The sequence below is a fragment of the Molothrus aeneus genome, chromosome 11, assembly GCF_037042795.1.
Source record: "Molothrus aeneus isolate 106 chromosome 11, BPBGC_Maene_1.0, whole genome shotgun sequence".
NCBI lineage: Eukaryota > Metazoa > Chordata > Aves > Passeriformes > Icteridae > Molothrus > Molothrus aeneus.
In genome coordinates, this window is record NC_089656.1 from 1,951,402 (window position 1) to 1,973,160 (window position 21,759).

The following is a 21,759-nucleotide window of genomic DNA, read 5'->3' on the forward strand; positions in this document are numbered from 1 at the left end:
ACCTTGAGATAAGAAATGCTGACTTAGAAATGCCATGGAAAAGGACAGACGTTGTTGAGAGAGAAATGGAACTAGACACAAGTTTCAAAGGATGGCCTTGCAAGTAAGACTGGATACTTTGGAGAAACAGAACTATGAGAGATGCATTGTAGTGGGACCCACGAGGGGTAATTTTAGATGATTGGCTTTAAGGCATTTGCAGCATGGTGTGGCAAAAACTGATGGGCCAAGAAATGCTTCTAGTGTATTGTAATTGTTGTAATGATGTATTGTTCTGATTGTGACAGTGAATTATAACATCTGTATTGTCTCAGCCTTCACATGAGACTAAAAATCAAATAAAAATTTTTAAAACACCTCTCAGTAACCCCATTTCTAAATCAGAAAAAGCCATAATCTGACATACAACCAGCCTGATTCTTCTCCCAGTGGAATCAAAGATTTTATCACTGACTTTAGTGGGAACAAAGTCATGTCTGCCCTTCCCTGTGTCACAGCTGTGTGTGGAGAAGTGCCTAAGCTGGCCAGAGGATGAGCACTGTGGGCCAGTGCAGGGGCAGCCCTCGGGGGTGTCAGCACTCCTGCCACAGCTGCCTGTCACAGCAAAGTTTCCAGGCTGGGGTGTTAATCTGGCCCCTCTGAGATCAAACACTGCACCTTCTATAATAAGCCTGACAACATCTTAACGGGTCAGATACTTATCAGGGGTGCCTGGAGCCAGGCTCTGCTTGAGCTGGGTTTATCTTGGCCCTGGGCCCTCACAGGCTCTTCTAAAAACAACTGAGAAATACTGAGATTGTGAGAAAGAGCTGTCAATCTTACTGAAGCTGCTCTTAGTTTTCAGAGCATTTTTCTAACCTGAGCAGGCCACGTCTTCAGAAACCAATGCAAAATAGACCTTGTCAGACCTGGATGTGCAGGATAAAACTCTGACCTGCAGTAAAAACCACAAGACAAACTTGGTATTTTGTGAAGTCCATAGAGGTGTGTAGATATCCAAGTTAGTATGCCCACTGCTCATGCTGTTAAAATCCTCTGAAAACTAGTACTTTAATAAAGTTTTTACTCCTACAGGCAGCATAGAAATGTGCATTGATTGAAATGCAGTGCTTTTAAAAGCAAAGAGCAAATTTTTCCCCTTCTCCCCCTCACAATTTGTGTGTAAATGTGTCTCACTGTGGATGTTGGACTTGGAATAATGTCATGATCTGGGATGCTTTTAACACCCAGAGATGATTATCCATGGTGTAACTCACCCAGTCACTACTGGGTGCACAATCTGTACCTGCACAGATTCTTGACTCAAATACAGGCCCATGCAGAGCAGGTAAATCTGCCTGCCCACCTGCACAGATGGTTCACACCCACCTCCCACAGCAGCAAAGGTAAGGACTGCTTGCCCAGAATGTACTGAAATACATATTTAAAGGTGCAAAAGCAAATCCTGTGAATGTATTTCCAGTCCCTCCAGGCCCAGACTGTGCCTCTGTACAGCCACAGGCAGGGCAGCTACCCCTGCATTGGCCAGCAGGTGTGTGCCTAAAAGAAAACTCATTAAAATATGGGCTTGTTGTACATGGCTCATAAGTACATTATAAATGTGAGTCCCCATTGCTTTCCCAGTTTATTGGACTGTTCAACAATGTGTCTGGGCTTGCTTCATGTACAGAACAGACAGGAGACCATGGCTGCAGTGATAATCACTGTGGGAGATGCTTCTGGGAAGCCTTTGCAGCAGAGAACATCTCTGGTCACTAACACAGCACCCAGCATGCTCTGCAGGGCAGGAATTCACTGACAGCACAAGAGAGCAGCCCTTGGTGAGAATGTGGGAGAGCTTGCATCCACCTTGTTGAGGAAAATGTTACAAGGGCTGCTAAGAACTGGCAAAGAAATACAAGTGAACTTCTTGAGCCAAAGGAAATATTTTTAGCAGAAGCAGAAGTTCTTTAACTGTCCTGTCTACCACAGGGTCTGTGATGTTGTAAGTTTGACAAGAAAGAATTTGCTCTTCTGATTCAAGATCTCTTCTAGACCTAATTTCAAGAAAGTCAGGATAACAAAGTTTGAGTGATCTGTTGGGTCAGTGCAGTGTTAATTGTAGAATTGTCTGTACCTGTAGAATTGTCTGTGTGCGGGGATACTCTGTGTAAAAGGGATTTGTGCGCCGGGCTGCTCACTTCAGAGAGTGCCACTGGTATTTAGCAGGTTCCTGCAGAGGTGCCCATGTCACTGCAGCAGGGCTCTGTCCCTGCAGGGAGCCACAGCCTGCCCAGAGCAGGGAGCTGGAGTGGGAATTTCTTCCTGCAGGCACTGCAGGAAGCTGCTGAGCAGGGAGGGGACACAGCCTGGCACCCACACTGCCCTCCTGCAAGGTTATCTCTCCAATTTCCCTGCTTATCATTCAGATGTCTCTGCCAGTATTAAATGAAAAGCCATTTGATACCTGAGCCTTCTGGCTCAGTATCCCATAAGCAATTAGCCTATTAGTCTTTGAGTCATTAATATTCTCTGCTTTCACTGGGATGATCTCACTTCCTGCAAACAGGAACACTGAGAGTGAATTAAAAAACCCAAACAAAAATACAGCTGGTAGAAAGGTTGTTTTAATGATGTATATTCTTTGATCACTACTCAGCAGAAAAAAAGTAGTTTAGAGTGGTTTGAGAGTTTTTGTAACATATATTTTATAAAGAATGTGATAATGAGTTGCCTTGTGGAAATATAAATTAAACAAGATGTCAAAAGAAAGAGAAATGAGAAATAAATAGTGAATATTCAGGTAGTGTATATTCATCTCCAATTATATTAACAAGGTCTTTCTTAGTGTTTTCCCCATTGCTGATCTCTGAGCTTTTCCTCAAGAGTTTTTTGTTACTTCATGGGTGATTATGCCTCTTGTAGATCAAAATCAATGAAACTTCAAGTGCTCTTCCAAGTCCTGTGCAAAACAAACCTTGGGATTCACTGGTTTCTCTCATTGAGCCACTTCCAAGGGAAGATTCCCACTGAAGCAAAGATGGTGCAGCTGACTCCTAATTATTGCTCTTTCTCAGAGTTCTGGGGTCCATGCTGATTTCACAGCCTGACTTAAGAAGCATTCTCACGTTTGCCTGTGCTCATTGAGTGCTGCCTGATAAGAGTCCTGGGTGGATGCTGGCAGGTTCCCATTCCCATCCATCCCCGTTATCAGCACCTCCAGGGGGTCACTGTACAGCAGCCTGTCCCTGCTCCCAGCAACAACCCCAAACTCAGACTGCTACAGCTCAAATTGATGAAAAAAATAATAATTTCTATGTTTCAAATGTTCTGGTTTAATTTTACTAGAATTTGCTATGAATAATTCCATTTGAATAAAGCTCTGCTGTGATCTGCAGTGCAGATATGTACAATATTCATCTGACTATACTAAAAAATGTGGAAAAGTTGTAAGGATGTGAAAGGCATTAAAATTGTTAAAGTTCTTTGTGGAGCTGCACAGGCAGCTTGTGCTTTATAGATATGTAAATATAAATATATATCTTTATAAGTAAATACTTATTTAATTAAAAATTATAGGTTATATTATATATTATATAATACATTATAATATTATAATATGTAGTACATAAAATATTTTTATATTGTATATTTTTAATTTGTATTATATATTTTATCTCTCTCTCTGTATATACACACATATATATTAAAAAACTCTTGTGTTACTTTTCAATAAGTTTTTTTTAATTGATTGCTCAAAGCCTGGTGCTATATTAGCAGAAATAATGGGAACAAGAAGAGGAGAGGTGAATACAATAGGGGACAGTTAGTGTGTTTAAAAAATAAAAATTTCAAAATGTCCTCCTTTTTTGTGTCTGTCAATTGTGTCTTCAGTTAGAAGAAGGCACAAAATTCATTCTCCAGCTACCCCATGCAGGATGTGGCTGTGCTGGCTCTAGACCTGGGAGCCTCTCTGCTCTGGAAGTGATGCCTCACCACAACAAGCTGAGTACTCAGTCTTGTCCAGAAGCTCAGAGTTTCTTCCATGAGCTGGACTACAAAGACAGAGCTAAAATTGCTTTCTATTTATAAATTTCTCTGACAAGCATTGATCCCATGTCAAATGACACTGTGAGAGTTTGTCTACAGAGACCTTCAAACAGGACTTGGTTGCAGGCACTGTTCTCAGTTTCACAGGTTCCAGAGGAAAACCTGAAGCCCTCTGGATGGGCCCATCCCTCAGGGTGTCCCTGCACCCTCAGCTTGGTGTCACCTATGGGAATAAATCACATGGACTCCATTTTCTTCATGGCGCAAAAAGCCCCTTCTTTATTCACATAACTCCTTTTTATGCACTTTTACAGATCTCGTGTGTGACTCCAGTTGGTCAGGAGCTTTCTTGCCAATCACTTTATTGGTCAGTAACAAGTTGTTATTCTGTATTTATTGGTCACTCAAAGCCCCGGGGTGTAGTGCAGGGAAAGTGAGAGATAGTTTTCATTTTTTATTCTAACAGTGTAAAAGAAATGTATACAGATGCTGTTTGTTTGGACTAGATTGTTATGTTAACCAACTGCTCCCCCAGGATTGCTTCCACATGGGAACTTGCACAGGGCTGCCCTGACAAGGCCAAACTGGAACAACAGAGCAGGCCTGGTTTTATGAGGCCTTTTCCTTATAACTTTTCTACCTTGCTGCAGCATCCCCTGCAGATGAGCTGGGGTGCCCTGTGTGTGTCAGATCAGACTCTCAGTCACACTGACCCAGCACTGGCCCCTGGGGACACCACTGGCCACTGCTGTCCCCACCACTGAAAACAGCTCCAGAGCCCCAGATGGCAGCTTGCAGGCTTTCCTCCTGCATGGAAGTCCCAGGGTTCTTCCTATGAATATCCAGGACCATATGTTCCTGCAGCTCTGAAACATCACCAACTCTTTGCCCTCACATCCCTTTGGGGAGCTGGGACAGGAGCATCATGGTGAGGAGATCAGAAAATCTGACACAAGATGGTTTGGGCAGTAATGTCTGTATTGTGTGCCTGCCCAGCTCAACAATTTGGCTCAGTATTCTTGCTTCATAATGCTTGTTATGGGCTGATTGGTTCTGGGATCAAATCTAGGAGGAAATGAAACAGTGTTTATTCCTGATTTGGTGCTGCTCTGCTGCTGCAGGAGTGCCCAAACTGCTTTCTGTCCTCTCCTGGCCCTCAGAGGGGCCTGGGCAGCACCATTAATCCAGAGCTCATTTCTGTCCTCACTGGGCCAGGGGCTGGGGCTTTTGTTCTGTTCTCAGGTAAGCTCCAGTGTTATATCCCTGGTATTTTGGGGGAATTGTGACTAATTACATAGTGAAATATCATGAGATATAATCCCATGAAAATAATTATAAAAGAAGTATAAAGGAATGCAATAGTGTTGTAAAAACCTACCCAGAGTTAATGCTCCAAATCAAATAAAAATCAAAAATCTGATTTATATGTGAGAAGCCAACTGGATTATAGTCAAAGGGCAAATCCCTCTCTTAAGCCAGCCTGCCTGCACTGGAAAGCAAATCTGTTTTCTGCCATTGGTGTCAGGAGCTTGTTCCTCCAGGGAGGAGCTGAGTGGGTAAGCACTGAACAGGGAATGATCCCCAGGTGAGTCACTGCCTGCCTGCAGGAATTCGGGGGAGTGACTCTGCTGTGTCCTTTCCTCTGTAGGATGAGAGAATTGCATTGCCCCCCTCCCCAGAAACGCTGAAGGGCTCTCCCTTAAGGTGAGCATTAGGGTGGCAGGGACACAAATCCAAGTGCTGTGAGACAAGGAGCTATCAGCAAGCAAAAGATTGCTTTCCTGGCCTTATCTTTCAGAACCCTATTGTTTCACAAACGTGAAGTTTCCTCAATCCATATCAACAAAATCCTCTCTGTACTCAGATGTTCTGAGCAGTACTTGAAGAAGTCATACTACAGCTTCAGACTGTTCCTTGTATTTTTCCTTACCTCTGCCTGACTTTTTCTGTCACTAACTCTCTCTGGTGCTACATAAATATTTTCAGCAGGATCAATTGGAAAATAAAAAAAAATTTTAAAAAGCCCTGAGGGAGCTCCCCTTCAAACTGTAATGGAGCTCTACTTTGCCACTGAACCTGGATTCATGGGTAAAGCACTAATGTAAATGGAAATATTCCAAGTTTAAAGAAAATAATAATAATAATAATAAAAATATTGGAATGTTTAAGTCTCAAGGACAAAGGGTCCCTCAGAAACAGCATTAAAATTTTGCTGGCAGCTGCAAGAAGTTGCTATTCAGAATAAGCAGGCATAGAAATGAAACTGCCCCACAGAAATCATCTGCTCAGAGCACTGCCCTGTACTGAGTATGAACAAACCTTGTCTCTGGTGTTAGCAGCCCTGGGTTTCTTCTAGCAAAAGATGAATTGATCCTTTTTTCCAGTTGCTGTTTTTAGAGAGGCAGCAGGCCTCAGAAGGAAGCTGGGGACAGCAGAGCTCTGGCATTTCCCTGCAGTGCAGGGGCTGCTCCCAGAGCAGCTGGGATGGAGGCTGTGCCAAGCTTGTGCCAGCAGAGGCTTCTGAAGCAGTTTATTTTATCCAAAATGTTGAGCTGTGGTCTGCTGGCCGCAGAAGGCATCAGGGAGTCAGAAGTGCTGGGCTTGGTTTGTTCTGGGCATCAGTAATCAGGGTAGTTATGGCACTGAAGTTCACTGGTTTCTATTGGCTTTTACTGGATTTGTGAATGAATATCTAGAGATCCTGCATCAGTTAGTGAAAAATATAACGATTTCTGCTTGTGTTCTGCAACATTGCAGGACTTTTATATGCAATTTTTTCAATCTGCTTTGAGATACTTTTGAATGTGTAATGATGTTATTATTCAGACCTCTGAAGAGATAGTGCAAGCCTCCACAGTTCCCCAAAGAACAACGTTTTGTATCAAATTCAAATGAGTAATAATGAAATTGAAATGAAATAATGAAATAATGGAATTCTAGAACTTTGGGACACATTTCCATGTTGTTACATGGTGTAATCTTTCCATCATCACAAGCCAAAGCAAGACCAAATCAGTGAAAGCTTTGCCTGACAGCCTTTGGCAGACTGAAAGGTAACTCATTTTCAGATTGATTTGAATATGAAATTGAATTAGTGGAGCTAAAAATATTTCTGCAGTACTGCACTGGTGAAAAGCAATAAACCCTTTTATGCCAGATAGTCTATGGAAGGATGGACAGCAACCTCTGAGAAAATGATAACCCATTTCTTGCTGTTTCCATGGCAATGCAGCTACAAACACTTGTGTTTGCACTGTAAAATCCTCATGAAATACAGCTTGTCAGTTCTTTTTATAAGCCATAAACCCTTTCAACTCCGTGGATGCAGAGCAGCTCCTAAGAAGGAGAGGAGAAAGGAACTGTTACACATGGGAGGTGTGCAGGTCCTCATCAGACTTCAAAACACCAGGACAAGGCCCTGATGGAGGCCTCATTCTAACTTAAACACCTATTGTTCATGCATCAATGTGTTTCTTGGGTGATCTTGTTTAGATTTTGTGCCTCTTAACCCCTCTGACTGCATTCTCAAAGTATGTGGGAGCTCACTCCCCTCTCTGCATTACTTGCTGCCCTCTGAGGAAAGGCAGGGCAGCCTCTAATCCATGCTTAAAATAAGATTGTAACAATAATAACCTTTTCCTACCCCTTTTGAATCTTTGCATGCTTGAGGGATTCCCTTTGGAGCCCCAGTAAATAAACCAGCAGGCTTCACTCTGCTTTGGGCATTCCTGTGCTTCTGTCATTGCTGAACGGGCAGTGAGGGCTGGAGCGAGACCCTGGGCATATGCAGCACTGAATTTCATTATTCCCAAGAATGTAGGGGTCAGAATGCAAATGTGTGGAGTTCAGCATTTCTCCTTTAGCCAGGGAGAACAACCAGACAGTCAGTCCAAAGCACAGGCATGTAGATGGTTTTAAAGCCTTCCTGTAAGTAGGTGCCCCATGCCTGTCAGCTGTCCCTGGCTGTGCACCTGGAGCTGTTTCTGATCCCCTCATTAAGATGGGCCACGTTCCCCTGCTGCCACCTTTCCCTTTTGCTTTCCAGTGTGGAGCACACAGCAAATAACAAACCTTTCAGAACAAACCTGTGCATGTAGCAGCATTTCTGCAAATGTACAAAAAAGGGCTGAATTTAATGGGGTTATTCATAAGCCTAAATTAATCCAGGTTTACAGCATCGAAGCCAAAGTTCCTAATCCAAAGGGTTTACCCCGAGTAAATTTAAGATTGCACAGAGTAGATTTAGGATTGTGGGACAATCTCAGCTCATCTGAGCTTAATGATCTTGAAAATCAGGGTCTCCTGAATTACCTTGGAAATGATCTGGAGATAACTCATCTTCAGAAGTACTGGAGAGAAAATGGCACCTGGGTGTTCTCCATAATTGCAATTTCGTGTTGCTAAGGCACAATTTCCTGGAGACTGATTCCCCAAATCTTTGACTCACACAATCAGATGACAATTGCTGACCCAGGATGTGTCTAGCATAGAGCTGTCTGCAAATAAGAGAAACTTATCAAAGACATTTATAATTCTTTTGCAAGTGCATGACAGCTGGTCCAGGAACATGGAATTAAGCTGCCTTTCTTATTAATTACTGCTTAATAATTACAGCAGCTTCTTGCCATGAGGATGTTTCTGTATTCTTGAATTTGTGTATTTTTCTGTATTTCTGTGCCTTCAGTCAACCCCATTTTTGTTACTGCCAGCGGCAGCAAGGTCCTGAGGAACCAAGGAAGAATTTGGGGAGTTCCTGGGAGAGATCTGTAGCACGTTTTCCATGACACCTCAGTGTCATTGTTAAACTTTCAGGGGTGTGTAATGCTTGTACTGATCACCCACTGGTGACAGCCCGGGGTTCGGGGCTCAGTGCTCACTTTCAGGTGCCTGGCAGGGGAGTGAAGCCCTGTCAGGAAAAGCTCTACAGGAGAGAGAAGCACAGCTCCAGGCTCTGAATGGAGCACAGCTCCAGGCTCTGAATGGAGCACAGCTCCAGGCTCTGAATGGAGGCACAGCTCCTGGCTCTGAGTGGAGGCACAGCTCCAGGCTTTGAGGGGAGAAGCACAGCTCCAGGCTCTGAGGAGATGCACAGCGCCTGGCTCTGAATGGAGGCACAGCTCCAGGCTCTGAGGGGAAGCACAGCTCCAGGCTCTGAGGAGAAGCACAGCTCCAGGCTCTGAATGGAGCACAGCTCCAGGCTCTGAATGGAGCACAGCTCCAGGCTCTGAGGAGATGCACAGCGCCTGGCTCTGAGGGGAAGCACAGCTCCTGGCTCTGAGGAGAAGCACAGCTCCAGGCTCTGAGGGGAGGCACAGCTCCAGGCTTTGAGGGGGAGCACAGCTCCAGGCTCTGAGGGGAGGCACAGCTCCAGGCTCTGAGGAGAAGCACAGCTCCAGGCTCTGAATGGAGCACAGCTCCAGGCTCTGAATGGAGCACAGCTCCAGGCTCTGAGGAGAAGCACAGCTCCAGGCTCTGAGGGGAGGCACAGCTCCAGGCTCTGAATGGAGCACAGCTCCAGGCTCTGAGGGGAAAGCTGCTCTGCTGAGGGGCAGAGGGAGGAAGGGGCTGCAGGCAGGTGAGGAACAGTCACCCCAAGATCAGACTGCTCTGGGTCTGGGCCAGGGCCTGGCCTGCGCTCCTGTCCCTCACCCAGGGCTTGGGGACAATGTGGCTGCACCCCACACAGCAAGGGACACTCCTGGCTGCTGCAGGCAGTCAGGGGGGAGAGCTGTCAGAACCTGGCTTTAGGGAAGTCCCCCTTCCCATTTCCAGTGGAGGGATCCATGTGGACAGGCTGACAGCAGCTCCTCAGCCCTGCAGCACGATGGAGGCTGCAGGGATGATGTCGGCCTGACTCAGGGTGACCAGAGCTTCCCCACCAAGGGCAGCCTCAGAACTGGGCTCCAGCAATTTGTCACTGGTGCCTCCTACCTGCCCCCCTGCCCTTCCCTTCCCAGGTGCTCTGCAGTTCTCCTGCAGCTCAGGACTTTGCTAGGTTACCTCTGTACCAGTGATCCCTGACTGCAGTTAGGAATGTCAGGTGTGGGAGGGGATGGAGGGCTTGAAGGAGCCTGGAGGGGGGACAGTGATGTATCTTTGAATGTTCTTCCCTCCTACATTTCTGTCGAGCTGGTGATGCAGCTCTCTGTAATGACTCTGTAGTGACTAATACCTGAAAGCCACGGAAATTTCTCTGAACTCTTGAATGAGGGAAGATGGGCACTGCTGTTATCAGGCGGAGGCAGAGGATGATTTGCTTTTGTACCAGAGGTGAGATTTGTATCAGGTTGCTGTGTCAGTACAAAAGTTATAGCAACCAGGAGAGAGAAGTTGGGAGAGCCTGGTGTTTTTCTATCTGTTTACCCAGAGCTATCTGGATGATGTGTTTCACTGTTAAACTGCTGCTGGAACAAAGGAAATCAGCTGAAGGACAGCTCTACTTTACATATCAGAGGAGCAGTATTCGATTAGAAAACTGGAAAGATATCTTATTTCATTTGAAGCTTTCTTTTTGGTGTTGCTTAATTTTTCACACATGTTCAGTGATAGTTTGGTTACAGCCTTCCCAGAACATAAGAAAGCAGCTGTCAGATTGGTCATTGTCCCTGAGTGCTACTCTGACCTCAGCCTGTATCTAAAACATAAACAAGGATCTCAAGTGATGGCCATCAGCTGGCTTGCCATCAGAAAAAAACTCTTTTGCAGTTCCATGAAACCACTTAAATGACTCTCTCAGCATTGGGATTTTTTGAAGTGTTTTTCCCATTGTGGTGGTGAGCCCTGCATAGCATAGGGAAATGTAAAAATAAGTGAAAAATACATTGAGGAGCACTTCACCAGCCAGCATTTTTAATTTAGAATTAATGAATAGAAGTTGTCCATGCTCTTGCATAAAGAATATGAAGAGATGACCAGCATGTTGTTGTAACAAAGTGCAGTGCTGTGCATTTAAACAGGGCACTGTGACCTGGGTTAGCTCCTTAAATGCTGGGGTTACTCTGCCTTCCCAGTTCTTTCCATTATTGCTTTTGCATTTTCCTGTTCTACTGTTATATCTTGGAGTTACTTTTCTCTGTATAAAATGTCATTTGCAGAATGTCCAAGGAAGGTGAATCTACTACAGACCCAGCCAAAGCATTAATTCTTTAGGCAACACAGCATGTAATTAAAAACTTCTCAGGCTGGATATGCTGTTTTGGGGAGCAGACATTTCACCTTTTTAGTTCTCTCCTGCAATGTTTGACATTTATTATTTTGTAGGGGTTTTTTAAAGGAAAGTAATTTTTCTCTAAGTATTTTTGCTCCCTTTCCCTTCCTCTTTTCTTTCCCACTGATGTAGAATAATATGCAGTTTGTTGACACAGTTCCAAATTACAGGTGTTTTAAAAAACCCAGATAGATTTATTTAATCCCCATCCCATACATCTATATTTTAACTTCACATTCCAAAAATTTTTATGGCCCTTATGTTAGCATGGATTTAGTCTTTCAAGAATGTCATGCAGCACAAAACAGCTGCAGGCACACAAAATGAACTTCCAAAAGACCTTTCACTGCACTACAGAGCAAGCCAGTCACTGGTGCTGGGGCACTGTGTGGGTGTACACAGAGCATCAGGCAGTGCTTTTCAAGGACAGCAATCTGTGCATTCTCAGCTGTGCTGATGGTCTGCAGATTCAGAAAAATAATCTACTATAAAGTAAAACTTGCTGGGTTTTACTCCCAAAAGAAGTGAGGGTAGGATGCACCAGGGCAGCATCATCTGGTGGGAGGTGCACTGGGATGCAAGCTGGGGCACAGCTCCAGCCTGGAGTCACGAAAATCTCGCTCAGAATTACTGAGATCAGCTGGAGCTGCACCCACTGAGTAATGCCAAGGCATTGTGGTCCTGCTCCTTTGAAACCTGATGGAGAATCTTCCATCACAAATGACTGAAGAGCTTTGTTTTCATACAAACCCAAGGAGTTCTGTGATGTGGCAGCTGCTCTGTTGGGTGCTCTTGTTTCCCTGCTGTGTGTGAATTTGGTTATTCAGGGTTTCATCACCATTGCAGTGCAGGGAGCTCAGGAGTTTTTCTTTATGTGGAAGCAGCATCCAAACAGCTCTGCAAACCTAAAGCCTTACTCTAAAAGAGACAGTACATCCTTGAGCCTCTAAAAACATTCCTTTGTTTAGTTCACATGCTTGTCTGTCCTCTACAGGGTCTCAAAATAGAAAACTGACTTCTCTTTCCTAAGACTTAAGATCTATAATTGTTCCAACACTTCAATACAAACCAAGAGAGAATTACCCAGCTGTATCTTACCTTCTGCAGATAAAGAAATATCTTGTGTCCTTGAATGTCTGTGAACATATGCTCTGAAGGGTGACTTGGAGCCTGTGGGAGGGTTTTGTACCATAACTCAGTGTTTGGTGAGAAGTGTCGTGGTTTTAGCCCAGCTGGCACCCACAGCTGCCTGCTCACTGCTCCCCTCACCCTCAGTGGGATGGGGAATGGAGCCAGGGAAAAAGTGGGCTGAGATAGAGGCAGATTAGTAGGCCAGGAAGTGAAGGGAAAATAATAACAATGATGATAAAACAATACAGAAAATGAGCAATGCACAGTACAATTGCTCACCACCAATGAACGGCCAGTGAATCCCCAGGCACTGATTCCTGCCCCCTGGCCACCTCCCCCAGTTTCTGTGCTGAGTAGGATGTTCTGAGCTCTGGAATATCCCTGTGCTCAGTTCAGGTCAGCTCTGCTGGCTCTGCTCCCTCCCAGCTCCTTGTGCTCCTGCTCACTGGCAGAGCTGAAACATCAGCCTGTGACCACCATTACCTCCTGCAGAATCCAAACCACAGCACTGCACTGGCTGCTAGGAGGAAAAGGAGACCTTTCCCAGCCCAAACCAGGACAAAGGGGGTCTGAAAGTGGCACAGCCAGGCCAAAGGGTGCTCCAGGCTGGAGGGCTGCAGCTGGCTCTGGTGGCACAGGAATTCATCTAAAACCCACTGGGGTCCAGCAGGACAAATCCTTTGCATAGACACACTTGTGTTCCCTGTTTCCAGAGCATCTGCCTGCTTTGAAACCATTAAATGCTGCGTATTCATAGGCATTTATGTGGCACTTTGGTGGTTTTTTCAGGTGGAAAAGACAGAGCAGTGTGTTCCTTCCCATCATCACTGTGTTCAAGCTGATCCTGCATTCCCTGCCTGTTTAATGGTTTCTGGTTTTAAACTGATGTCCTTTCAGTTCTTAAATCTTGGGGCTGCCTTGGTTACCTCCTGTAAATGAGAGACTCCAGTGAGAGAACATTGACAGAACCTTTTCTCAGAGGCACCCAAGGGCCTTCTCTGTTCCTTACCAGCCCCATCTTGGAGGCTCAAGGTTTCCAGCTCTTACAGTATTTGCTGTCTTCCCCACCAACTCTGGCAGTATTTGTTGTCTTTCTCACTAACCCATCTGCTGACAGTTTTGATCAGGCTGTGATGGAACAGCAAGTTTTGATGATTGCACAGAAAACCTTTAAAGTGTAGCCCGAGGCTCTGGGCACAGGAGGTTCTTTCCAGTTATTGCTCTTTAAACCCTTTAGCTCAGCTGGAGATGTTTCTCACAGGCTGTGCCTTGGAAATATGTGGGGAAGGTACAGACAGCTCCTTGCTGGTTTTATTCTTAAACTGTCAGACAGGAAACTTTACCTGAGAATGTGGGGTCAAAGAACTTGCTGTTGTTTCTGTTCTGTTTGTGTGTGTGATGTGTGGAAGGAGCCCAGCAGTAAATAGGACAAATTTTCAGGCACCTGTGCGTGTCTCCTTGTGCCAGCAGAATCTCCTGGTGGCTCACCAAAGGTACAAAATGGAAACAAAATACAGTGTTTTGTAGAAATGATGGAGATGCAGGGCACAGATATTGGTGCACCCCCCCAGCTGGGATGGAATTTTTCATGGGGTTTCCTTTTGTCCTCACTGAGATCAGTTCTGGCACAAGAAGCCCAGCAACAGCTCAGACATCAGTTCAGGTCAAGGACTCTCACTCAGGGATGGCAATATTTCAAAAATTTCATCTTCTGCTCTGAGTGCAACCCAATTCTCCCATTTCTATAGTGAAAGTGGAAGTAGCCACCAAACATGTTCTGCTTGGAGTGCTGGTTTAACTCTGAGTTTTCCTGATGTGAACAATGTCCATTCTTGCCTTTTTACATTTTAACACTGTGCTCCTCACTCTTTCAAAATGAAATGTACCTTGAAGTAAGCAGTCCCATTGTTACTTTGTGTGTGCATTAAACAGCTGCTGAATGGTTTTTGTGCTCCACACTAGAGGCAGCTGTTTCTGTGGCCAAAACCTAGCCACACTCTGCCCTTGCCAATGTAAGTGGGATTTTCTGGATGTTGTGAAGAATTTCCAACTGTTTGTGGCTTATGAAATCAGGTAGCATTTGCTAAATGCAAATTCAGTGCTGTTGTTGGAATCATGGGGTTTGACATTGCTGGGGAATCCCAAAGAACCACAAAAATGGACCCTGTTCTTCTTCTGGGGGCCAGTGCAGGTCCAGGGCAGTTGTGCAGCATGGCTTGGAGGGTTCTGCATGAATAAATCACCCAGTACAGGCATTTGCACGGCTGTGGAAGTGGAGACAGCCCATGTGAGGGGCAGGACTGGGAGCAGCTGCAGTATTTAGCAAAGGGCTCTAAGGAAGCTCTGTTGTATGGAATGTCAGTAATGTGGCCCTGTGGGTTGGAGCCCTCCATTTCTCTACCCATTTTCCCTTTGTTCTCAAGACTTTTGTTCTAGACTGGACAAATGACAAATACCCATTAAAACTAATTTAGCCTTCCCACTATGAATCCCTCTGCTGCTGTGGTGGGAAGTGACTTTTTCCTGTCTTGCAAACATATGGAACTGCACAGCAGACCCTTTACAAAGTCTACAATTTAACAAATATTGCTGTCAAAAGCCACCTTCTGTGGCAAAATAATACAGAACAGCATGACCAGTGCAAGCCAAAAGAATTTATTGAGGAAACCTTCACACTGAAGACAACTAAGTATTTCAGACAGAAAGAAATTTCTTGTGATTAATCAAGAATATTATTCTCTGGCTTACAGCTCATTTCCATCAGTATAATAAACCAGAGCTCGGTGGAGTTACTCCTGATTTATAACAAAGCAAGGACCAGAGTAAGAACCAAATAGGTCACATTCTCTGCTGATTGCTGCCTCACATCATGACTGCCTGACATCTCTGCTGGCTTTAAAATACTTTCTGTTTCATGTAGGAGCTTTTTATACCATTTGTACTTGCTGTGTAGGGGAGAGGAAAATTAATTGCAGTCTAAATTAAATCCCTTTGGCATGCATTTGGATGTGACTAAGAGGACTTCTAAAAATATGTTAACTAACATGCTTTATTGGGAAAAAAATTAGAACATTTGAATATATGCTGGCAGGTAAAGGTGATCTACAGACTGAGTGTGCCTTTTTGGGATCAGCTCAAGAAATTGGAGTATTATCTAGTCTGTCACCCCTCCACTCTTTGATAACGTCCATCATGTGCTGCCTAAGGTGGTGTAAAATCATCTCTTGTCCTTTGTGGTCCAAACACATTTTCTGTGTTGCAAACACTGACAGGTAAAACGTGGTGCACCTGATTGTGCTGCTCTCTGCCATCAGCAGACCACAAGCAGATACAGAGTTAATTCAGTGGAGCTTTTTCTGACAAATCCCTCCAGTTTAACTCTCTGGAATGTTTCCAGCAGATGAGTGCCATGCTCTCTCTTGCTGTTTGGAGCCCCTGTGCTGGGACAGTGAACACAAAGGGCCCCTCAGGTACCACAGGGCCCAGGGATGAGGATCCCAGAGCAAGGGACCAGCTCAGGAAATGTGGGCTCAGGAATCAAGTGCAGGGTCCTGCCCCTGGCTCCAGGGTCAGAACAAGGGGGGGATGAAAGGATGGAGAGCAGCCCTGGGGAGAAGGGCTTGGGGTGCTGCTGAAGGCTCAACATGAGCTGGTGATGTGCACCTGCACAGATGTGATGTGTACCTGCACAGATGTGTCCCTGCATGGTGATGTGTCCCTGCACAGATGTGATGTGTCCCTGCATGGTGATGTGCACCTGCACAGATGTGATGTGCACCTGCACAGATGTGATGTGTCCCTGCACAGATGTGATGTGTACCTGCATGGTGATGTGCACCTGCACAGATGTGATGTGTACCTGCACAGATGTGATGTGTACCTGCATGGTGATGTGCACCTGCACAGATGTGTCCCTGCATGGTGATGTGTCCCTGCACAGATGTGCACCTGCACAGATGTGTCCCTGCACAGATGTGTCCCTGCCTGGTGACGTGTCCCTGCAGCCTGGAGAGCCCACCCTGCCCTGGGCTGAGCCCAGCATGGGCAGCAGGGCAGGGGGACTCTGCCCCTGTGCCCTGTGCTCAGGTGAGACCCCACGTGCAGAGGTGCCCCAGCCCTGGGCCAGCACAGGAGGGAACTCTGGACTGGCTCCAGAGGAAGGTGACAAAATGATCTGGGGGCTGGAGCCCCTCTCCTGGCAGAAAGGCTGATGAGGTTTGGCTTGCTCAGCTTGGAGAAGAAGAAGCTCTGAGGAGACCTTTTTGTGGCATTGCAGTACCTAAAGGAGGCTTGCAGAAAGATGGGGACAGACCCTTTAGTAGGGGTGACAAGACGAAGGGTTTCCAAATTGGTTTCCAACGAAAAGGTGGGGGAAATTTTTCCCAGTGAAGGTGGTGAAACTGCAGAACAGGCTGCCCAGAAAGGGGGTGGATGCTCCTTCCCTGAAACATTCAGGGTGAGGTGGGACAGGGCTCTGGGAAGTCTGATCTCACTGGAGATGTCCCTGACCACTGCAGGACTCAGTGGATTTTAAAGGGCCCTTCCAGCTCAAATCATTCCATGATTCCATGAATTCTTTTTGTTGCAGAACTGAGACTTAGCAAGAATTTGGTAATTTATTTACCAATTTACCTTATTTACCATTCCATATCATCTGAATGCTTACATGAAGATAGATCATCTCCTTTCTACTTCTGATTTATGTCCTGAAAATTTAGACTTCTATTTTCCCCATTTTTCTGACAAGCAGAATCATTTTAACATAAAAGTTTAAGTACAGCAGCAGCTTAAACCACCAGCCTGATGAGTTTAAAGTTTCTCCCCTAAATGAAGGTCCTGAAATCACCCCCACTTCCATAATAAAACACTGTCTCCTTTTGACTTTACATTTGGCTAAGGAAAAACATTTGCTCTTCAAAAACATGTTGGGAAGTTTATCTATAGAAGTAATGATAGAACAGACCACGTTTCTAAAATAGTCTCCTTTTAGCCTGCTTATCTCTTCCCTGACATTTCTTACTGAGCATCAGTGAGCAGCAGCTTTGTACTGACATCTGAGAGCAAGGCTCCAGCAGCAGCGTGCAAAAGGCTGTGGAACAAGCAGTCACATGGTTTCTATATTTTCTCTCTTTGTTTACTGCCTTCAGAATGCCAAATGGCAAATTAAAAGAATGCCCTAATCCCAAAGAATAAAGCATGGTATTTCTCCTTCCCACATGGATGGTTGTGATTATCTTTGGGGAGGGAAGGCATTTTATATTTGTGGTTTTTCCTAATGTTCTGTTCTTGTCTTCTCTCTGGTAATGCAAATAATTTCTACACTACATTAGTATAAAAACAATGTAACTTATATAAAGTAAATTATTATAATGAAATGTTTGACTAAATTTACAAAGATTAATGTGTGTGGTCTGCAAAAAGAATGTAGGAGAAGACACAGGAATGTCCCTTTTTAGAAAGGAGCTGGGAGGCTGCTGTTACTTTGCTAAGTTTTGTTAAGAGCTACAGACAAGAAAGACATCTTTGGTCCTATTGCCCTTTTTCATCTTTTACTGCTATGGTTATGCCCATGGAATTCATAAATTCTGGCTGGTCACCTTCATCTTTTCCAAATGCCAATTTTTAAGATGTGTTTTATAATACACATGGTGGTACTAGAGCAGTGGGAAAACTTCTATCAGCTACTACTAATAAAGGCCATGTGATGTTTAAAGTCCAATTAAAAACATATTTAAAATACAGGGAAATGAAACAGAACAAGGTGTGGGGAGAGGCTTTGTCCTATCTCAATCTGTTCCTCATCTTCCCTCAGAAAAAGGTGATGGGAACACAAAACCAGGCTCCAGCTGAGACCTGCAGGTGCTGCCATTGCTGGAGCAAAGTCCCTGCCCAGAGCTCTGGAACTGCCTGGGGCTGCTGGGTTTTTCCACCCAGGGAGCTCCAGGGGCTTCAGGTCTGACAGGACATGACAAACACAAGAGAAAAGGGATGTGGATAAAACCACATTTTTGATAGATATGGGTTGGTTGTCATCAGAATTTCTGGGCTTTTTTAAGCAATATGACCTTAAGGATTTTGTCTATATTCAATAGCTATAAAGTTTACAGAAATAGATGTATCTGTAAGTAATTTTAAGGAGAAGGCAAACTGGTATCAATTTGTTATTTAAAGAAGTTCCATTAATATTTTCTGAGTAGTCTTTCAAGAAAGATCCTAAATATCTCTAGAAATACTTTTCCACATGCATTTAATATCTATTTCAGTGCACAAAACTCAACTCTGCACTCACACTTGGACAATTACACAATCCAAACTCACTTTTAGCTCATAAAAACATTTTAAAATCCCCTTTAAAAAATGTCCTTTCGTTTCAGTCTATGAAAAATAGCACAGTTATATTTGAATGATATTGCTGCTCAGAATTCAGAAGAGGACAGGTGAGGAAAATAATGCAAGACTGGGAATGAAGTCCCAGCAAAGGTTACACAAACCTGGAAAGAGTTTTCAAGGCTTTTGACATTCTCAGCATTGACTTTAAGGGTCTGAGGAGCTGCTGCAAAGCACAGCAGCAATAAAATGGCAGTGTTCTGTGCAAAGTCAATTTAAGTACAGATTAATGAGTCACTGAAGCACCTATGAAATGGCAGATGGTGCTTGTGGCTGGCAAGGAGAATTTCCATTTGTTATTCTAGCAGAGGGCAGTTACTGCAGTCAAACTGGTTGTTAGGAATTAAAAGGCAAACAGAATCAATGGCATTTGTTTTGTTTTGGTTGCAGGCTTCATGAGAAGATTGAGCAGGAAGAGAAAATTTAAGGGGACTTTGTTTTTTTGAATAATAGTGATTGATGCCTTCTCCAAAATCTCCCTGTGCCTTATGAGAACCCAAGTACCCCCTATACATTGTTTTCAAACTATATTTTAAATGAGTGACTCCAGTCAGCAGCACTTGTCCTTTCAAATGTAAAAGATTGTGTTTGTTTTCCACCATTCATTGTGCAAAGGTTATGAAGCACAGTAATTGTAGAACTCAAGACAGGCTGGGTATGTAAAAATCTTCATTGAAAATGTGGCTGCTGACTAAAAACTGAAAAATTACAGCTTCAGGTAGTGAAGAATATATTTGGAGGCCCTCAGAGCCTTCCAGAAAGATTCTCTGACAACTCCCCTCTCCTCTGTGGACCTACCTCCCTGATATCCAACTTCTTTGTTTTAGTGCACAAGGATCAGGAACTCTTCTGATGTGGAAGGAGCAGGAGCACTTTGGAGCTTTTTGGGTGCCTGTTGCCTGTGAGGGACCCAGCTGGTGCAGCAGAAGAGAGCATGAACTGTGATTTCTTGGAGCTACCACAGCAACAAATTCAGGTCCAAGTTCTCAGGAGTTTTTTTTAATTATTCTATGATTTTTTTTTTAATGTTTACATGTTTCTATTGATATTTTTCTTGGAGGAAAAACCTTTTCCAAATATTCCTTTTAAGCATTGAAATAATTCTATAAAGTAAATAAAGACCAGACAAAGCTTTTATAGTCCCTTATTTAAACTGAACTTCTCTATTCTCAGTCTGTTTCGAAAATGTTATCAGTATAAAAGACTCTTTGGATATAAAGCACACAAGAGGCTGCTCAAGACAGAGATATTAAAATCAATATATTTTTATTTGATACTAGCTGCTTTTCCCTGCATTTCCTGGATACCAGCCCCAGGGACCTGGAGGAGCAGAAGGGAAAGCTCACAGCAAGCTGAGATTGGAAGTTTCTCTTGATGGGTTTGAAAGGTCAGCAGCACCAGACTGTGAGTGCAGGTGAGCCAGCTCAGCCTGTTTGGCTCATTCCTGGTTCACAGTGGAGTCATCTCATGGACTTTGGGATGCTCCTAAACTGGGAATGAGGGCAGAACAATAATTGTGTGGTCCTGAGTGGGGTTCATGGCAGCCCAAGGGACACAGTGACATTGAGCCACCACACCTCTCAGCTTCCTCTACATATTCTAGCGGATACATTGTGAATAACAGCATAAAAACCTAAAAGATAAATTATCTTCTTAATTCAGACAAAATCAATTGCAAATAACCAGAATTGTGTCTTCCCTCTCAGCAACAAAACCAATACCAAACACATTCAGTGCCTTAACTCCCTGAAAATTAGTTCTGTTCTTCTGAAGTTGATTGATAGGTATTAGAGCAGACCTTAGTCCTCCTTTCTCCTCTTTCTAATCAGAATAATTGCTTTTTTATTTGTACAGTGCCCCTAAGAACAGAACAGAAATGCTCCTACACGACAGAAATGTTTGCATAGGTTAAAAACTCAAACACAACATTGTGTATTTAATCTTCCCTTTAAATGTGACCCAATGGCTGAAATCTGGCTGTGCTTCAGGAAATGTCCAGACTGTTTCTGGCAGTGGAAGGATAAGCTCTGACTGTCATAGAGGATTTCATCTTGGGTAGTGACAGTGTCCAGTGACTCACCTGCCATCCAGAAGGTCTTTGTGTCAGTTACCTGAACTCATCTGCTAATCTGGAGCAGCCTTTAATGCTCAGGAATGAGCTCTGGACCAAGCTGTAATTGTGCATTTGGGTTTGGTGTGAGCTCTTCAGCTGCCCTTGGTCCCTGGTACAGGATCCACCACAGCCAAGTTCTTGTGCTTTAATAAACTCCACCTGGCAGGTTACTGTAGTTAGAGCTGGTCAGAATAAAAACTGAGCAATAGATACCCCTGCACTTCTGAAAACTTCTCCCTCAGGGTAAGTTTTTGGTTGATGATCATCTGAATAATCACCATGGACCTTGAATCAGGTCTGAATAAAGTCTTAGGGCAATTAAACAGGCAGGCAGATTGCACAGGTGGCTGCTCAGGTGACAGCACTGTGCACTTGGAAAGGTCATGTGGAAGAAATTCATCTCAGTGCCATCACTGCAGAAACATTTGTTTGTAAAAGCCCTGACCATCAGAGGACACGAGGAAGCAGAGAACACTTGACCTGGGAGACTGATAGGTGTTGCATTTCCATGGTTTGGTTTTGAGTTTTTCCACAGATTACATCCTTGGCAAAAAGCATAAAGGAAAGCTCTGAATGGAGTCCCAAACATTTCATCCCATTTAATAAAATAATGCCACTGGGACTGCTTGACACAAATGCCATTACTTACACACTGCTATGCCATTACTGGCATAGCTGTGTATCAGTATAAAATACAATTCTCAGATATGGGTCCCTATTTGTATTAAAATGACCCACAGGAAAGACAGGAATTGTAAGTTACCTCCATTTATTTACTCCCTACCTGAGTTAACAATTCTGTGCACAGTAAGCAGTGAGAGGAAAGCTTAGACTCCTCTGAATGAAGGAAACAGGGGTTTAACCAAATCCTGGATAAAACTCTACATTGTAC